We start from the raw sequence: 6000 nt of genomic DNA on the forward strand, positions 1-6000 counted from the left end.
CTAGGCTCCATAGAAAAGTGCTAATAAACAAAAGACTGGGTCAGGAATTTATATCTTCGGATAGAGTAAAGAAGAGAGGTGTGGTTATTTATGCAAAAGAGAGCCTGTCACCCAAATTCCTATTTAAAGATGAACATGGAAGAATTTTGGCAATTGAGATACAATATCAAGGAGAGAAATTTTTGATATTAGGAATCTATGCACCAAATGAGGGGAAATCGGAATTTTATAAGAAGTTGCATGAGACCATGCTGGATTATCTGGACTACAACATCATCATTTTGATGGGAGATATGAACGGGGTCGTATCAACCAACATGGATAAGTCACAAAGCCAAAGTGTCACAAAAGATGGCAGACTACCAAAGACCTTTTTTGAAATGACAGACAATATGGATTTGATTGATATCTGGAGGATAAAGAACCCCTTGGGAAGAGAGGGAACATTTTTCTCTGAAGCCCAACTGACCTGGACAAGAATCGACCAAATATGGATATCTAGAGGTCTGGCACCCAAGGTCAAGAAGGTAGAAATCTGCCCAAAGACCTGCTCCGACCACAACGCAGTAAAGATGGACATAACATTAATACCAACCGGTTCCTTTAGATGGAAGATGAATGACAATCTGTTTAGAGATCAGGAGATTATTAAGAAGGCCCAAAAAGCTCTAAAGGACTATTTTGAGATAAATATGAACACTACGGTGGAAAAAAGAACTATCTGGGACGCAAGCAAGGCAGTGATGAGGGGGTTCTTGATACAACAGAATGCTGTAAAGAAAAGGACACAAAATGAGAGAAAAGATAAAATTTTGGAGAAAATTAAAGAATTAGAAAAGAAGCTAAGATTAAATCCGAAGTCACAGCCGACGTTGAGAGAAATTAAACTTCATCAAGCACAATATTCTAAATTGATAAACCAGGAAATAGAGTGGAAGATTAAATTAATGAAACAAAAAACTTTTGAATCGGCGAATAAATGTGGAAAACTGCTAGCTTGGCAGTTGAAGAGGAGACAAAAATTAAATACAGTTACAAATTTAGAGATTGAAGGAAGAAACATCCAGAACCCTGTGGATATTAGAAAGTGCTTCCAGAGATACTTCAAAAAATTATACACTCAAGGGCCACAAGATGAGATTGAGATTAAACAATTTTTGGAAAAAAATGGATTATCAAAATTGTCACAAGAAAATAGATTAATCCTGAACTGTAAAATAACACGACAAGAGATTGAACAAGCCATTCAGAACATGAAATTGGGCAAATCTCCAGGACCAGATGGGCTGACCTCCAAGTATTATAAGACACTAAAAGACTACCTGATACAACCACTGATGGAGGTTAGCAATGAAATTATGGAGGGAAGGAGGGCGCCAGAATCGTGGAAAGAAGCCTTCATCACATTGATACCAAAATCGGAAGCTGAAAAGACACAACTTAAGAACTATCGTCCCATCTCTCTTTTAAATGTGGATTACAAAATATTTGCAGATATTCTGGCAAGTAGATTTTAAAAAGTTTTAAACGAAGTAATTCATAAGGACCAGGCGGGCTTTCTCCCAGGTAGACACTTGTTTGCTAACACAAGGAACATTATTGACATTTTGGAACTTCTGCAAACAGATATAAATACAAAAGCAGTGTTAATTTTTATAGATGCGGAGAAGGCCTTTGACAATATCTCCTGGAAATTTATGAAGGGAAATTTAAAAGAAATGGGAGTGGGACGGGGTTTTGAGAATGGGATTGATGCAATATATTCAGAACAAAAGGCTAAATTGATAGTTAACAATGTGGTTACGCAGGGACGCAGGTGGCGCTGTGGGTTAAAGCCTCAGCGCCTAGGACTTGCCGATCGAAAGGTCGGCGGTTCGAATCCCTGCGGCGGGGTGCGCTCCCGCTGCTCGGTCCCAGCGCCTGCCAACCTAGCAGTTCGAAAGCACCTCCGGGTGCAAGTAGATAAATAGGGACCGCTTACCAGCGGGAAGGTGAACGGCGTTTCCGTGTGCGGCTCTGGCTCGCCAGAGCAGCGATGTCACGCTGGCCACGTGACCCGGAAGTGTCTCCGGACAGCGCTGGCCCCTGGCCTCTTAAGTGAGATGGGCGCACAACCCCAGAGTCTGTCAAGACTGGCCCGTATGGGCAGGGGTACCTTTACCTTTACCTTTAATGTGGTTACAGAAGAGTTTAAAATTGAAAAAGGAACACGACAAGGCTGCCCTATTTCCCCTCTGCTATTTATTTTGGTTATGGAGGTGCTCTTGAATATGATTAGAGGGGACCGGTTGGTGGAAGGAATTCAGGTCAGAGCGAAACAATATAAACTTAAAGCTTTTGCAGATGACCTAGTTTCGACCTTGCAGGAGCCAGAATCTAGTACGAAAAGAGTATTACATTTGATTCAAGACTTTGGTAGGGTGGCGGGATTTAAATTAAACAAATAGAAAACCAAGGTATTGGGGAAAAATTTGACAGATACAGAGTCAGAACGGTTTCAGAGAGAGACAGAATTAAATGTGGTTAAAAAAGTAAAGTACCTAGGGGTAAACATAACAGCAAAAAATCTGAATTTATTTAAGGACAATTATGAAAAATGTTGGTCAGAAATTAAGAGAGATTTAGACAGTTGGACAAAATTGAAACTTTCTTTGTTAGGCCGAATTGCTGCTATCAAGATGAATGTATTGCCAAAAATGTTGTTTTTGTTCCAAACACTACAGATTGTGGACAAGACGGAGTGCTTCCGGAAGTGGCAGAGAGACATCTCTAAGTTTGTCTGGCAGGGCAAAAAGCCCAGAATTAAGTTTAAGATATTAACTGATGCGAAAGAAAGAGGGGGCTTTGCCCTGCCAGACCTAAAGTTGTACTATGAGGCCGCAGCTTTCTGCTGGCTAAAAGACTGGCTACTTCTCGAGGACACTGAAGTTCTGGATCTGGAAGGTTTTAACAATGCTTTTGGTTGGCATGCATACTTATGGTATGACAAGGTTAAGATCAATAAGGCCTTTAAGAATCATATTGTCAGAAAAGCAGTGTTTAATGTCTGGACAAAATATAAAGACTTATTGGAAAATAAAACTCCAAGGTGGCTTTCACCGCTGGAAGCTAAGGCCCGAAAAAACCCCAATATGGAGGCCAAATGGCCAAAATATTGGGAAATACTAGAAAAAGATGGAGACAATTGGAAATTGCAGAGTTTGGAGAAAATGAAGGATAAAGTGCGAGACTGGTTACACTACGCTCAGATTAAAGAAGTTTTTAAAAATGACAAAAAGTTAGGGTTCCAGGTGGAGAAATCGAAATTGGAAACAGAACTGTTAGAGCCTAAGACTAAGGTACTTTCAAGAATGTATAACTTGCTGTTAAAATGGAATACACAAGATGAAATGGTTAAATCGGCTATGATAAAGTGGGCACAAGATATTGGGCACAATATTATGTTTGAGGACTGGGAAAGGTTGTGGACCATTGGGTTGAACTTCACTGCATGTAATGCTTTGAAGGAAAATGTAATGAAAATGATATATAGATGGTACATGACCCCAGTTAAACTTGCCAAAATATACCATTTGTCTGATAATAAATGTTGGAAATGTAAAGAAAATGAAGGAACATTCTTTCACCTCTGGTGGACTTGCCCTAGAGTGAAGGCTTTCTGGGAAATGATATATAATGAGCTGAAAAAGGTATTTAAGTATACCTTCCCTAAGAAACCAGAGGCCTTCCTCCTGGGTATTGTCGGCCAGAAGGTGTTAAGGAAGGACCGAACGTTTTTTATGTATGCAACAACAGCAGCAAGGATACTCATCGCTAAGCATTGGAAAACCCAAGATCTACCCACACTGGAAGAATGGCAGATGCAACTGATAGACTATATGGAATTGGCGGAGATGACCGGCAGAATCCGAGACCTGGGAGAGGAGAGAGTTGAAGAAGACTGGAAGAAATTTAGGATTTATTTACAAAAACACTGTAATTTGGTTGAATGTTAAGAAGGATGCCAGATCATAAACAATTGAGCACTACTAAATTAGATGTAATCTGGATGATAAATGAGATCGAGGAAAATATAAATTTCTTGGAGAATTACCAGACTAAATTAAATGAATAAGACTTAAGAATGTAAATAAGTTGATAAATTGCTGGAAAAAGTTTTGCAATGATGCAAGTGGGAGCGGGAGACGTGAGGGAGTCCAAAGAAGCTTTGATAATATGTTATGATTTATGTTATATTGTTTATTACTTTTGCATTTTTGTATTTAAAAAATCTTAATAAATATTTTTTTAAAAAATAAATCTTTTTTTTTCTAAAGTCGACCTAATTACCCTTCCACGAATTTCTCCCTTTGTATTTTTGTTAATTATATGTCATAATGGCCAAATACAAAAATCATAAAATTTTGAAATTCTGTTCTCCCCTCCCTCCCTACCCCAGTTTCCATCCCTTCCCAAGCAATTATCCTAGCCCGGATTCCTCACATCAGAGGCCTTCAAGTCTCTGTCAGTCTCTCTCTGCCGATTTTGTTGGTAGCCCTTTTTGTTGGTCCTCAGGTCTCGAAGGAATTCTATCTCAGTCACATCATATTTTCTTCCATCCAAGATACTTAAGAGCAGTTGCTGCAAAAAGTCAGTTGATCTCCCATACTCAAGGAGGAAGTCCCAATCATATTTCTTTATTCTTTTGAATTCCAATATTCCAAGTGCTCCCGGGACTTCTTCCTTCATCTTTCTCATCTTTCGCAGATTTGTAATCCAAAGATCTTCTTCTTTATTTCCTGACAATATGGGCTTCTGATTGATATTTTCCTGCACTTTTTCCATTCCTTCTTTTCTCTCCACCGGTTCCAAAAAAGTTTTTTCTGGTTCAGCTGCAGATTCCTTATCAGGCAAATCCTTTATGCATTCAGCAGAGTCGTTTGTTTTGGAATTCAAGGTCATAAGTTCTTTGTTCATAGCCGTACTCTGCTCTTGCAGGATTCCCACGAGAAAAAACATTCTTTCTATCTCTACCAGTAATTTTCCCTCTGCAGCCATTGTAATGTCTCTAGTTCCCCCTAGGGGGATTACAGTTGCTTGATAGTCCTTTTCCAACAGCCCGTTACTTTGTTGTTTATGACTACGTTGTTTCCAGCCACCTCAGTTCAAAAGCAACACTTTTAGTTCAGAAAGTTATTAAATAACAAAGTTCTTAAATTTTAGCCGCCCGTTTGACAGCTCCTTTGACAGCTGTCAAACTCCTTATTCTTTTTCCTCCGGCTCACACACAGGACGCTCCCGGGTTCGGGAGGGGGGGGTTTACACAAAAGCTTCCAAAACTCCTCACTTTCTCTCCAGCACAAAGACTTCTTCTGTCAAACTCATGGAAATATTTTTTATCTAACACCAAAAACAGTACTCTCCACCTTAGTCCACCAATCCTTGCTTTAGATCGTTTGTAGATAGGGGGGTGCGGACTTCCCTTTAGCACATCCCCCGGTTGTACCGAATTCAAAGATATAGATTTTAAAGTCCAAATTCCATTCTACTCACGGGTTATTTGTTTCCAGTCCGAATTTGGGGGAAAAAGTCAGCGCTGTCCGGCCATGGCACGCGGCTTCGCTCCACTGAAGTAGAGGTCTACTCTCAGCACCACACCGCTCCCCGTACCTTCTCTGTAGCCTTTAAAAAGGCTCTTCGTGGGTCAGGGAGGGCGCTTAAAGGTGCCCACCGAGTCACCAAGTCCGCAGGCTTCCGCGCCTGCGGTTTCTGAGGGTCCCCGCGTCGCCGGCACGGTAGGACCCGTCTTCAGCAGAGCCGATTCCCTCCGGAGCTTGGAGGGAATCCGCCATTAGCCGATCGCGCTAACCCTGAAGTTTCCAGCTTTGTTTTTATCCTAATAATTTATCTTAATATACTGTAATTCTCGTCTCTCACCAATTAAAAAAAAATCAATTTTTAACCCAGTCCTTTATATCATTTCTGCTAAAACCACATTACTTCATTCCAACAACCTTCTAA

The 6000-nt window shown here is 40.4% G+C and overlaps 1 long non-coding RNA gene across 1 annotated transcript in view; it reads left to right on the forward strand.

Moving 5' to 3' along the window:
- LOC307212670 overlaps positions 1 to 2841 on the forward strand; it is a 153695-nt gene extending 150854 nt beyond the window's left edge. Inside the window, exon 3 of the long non-coding RNA XR_013837070.1 lies at positions 2724 to 2841. This is a non-coding gene — a long non-coding RNA (uncharacterized lncRNA). The remainder of the gene's footprint in view (positions 1 to 2723) is intronic.
- The last annotated feature ends 3159 nt before the right edge of the window (positions 2842 to 6000 follow it).

This window comes from Podarcis cretensis (genome assembly GCF_951804945.1).
Source record: "Podarcis cretensis genome assembly, chromosome: 3".
Lineage (NCBI taxonomy): Eukaryota > Metazoa > Chordata > Lepidosauria > Squamata > Lacertidae > Podarcis > Podarcis cretensis.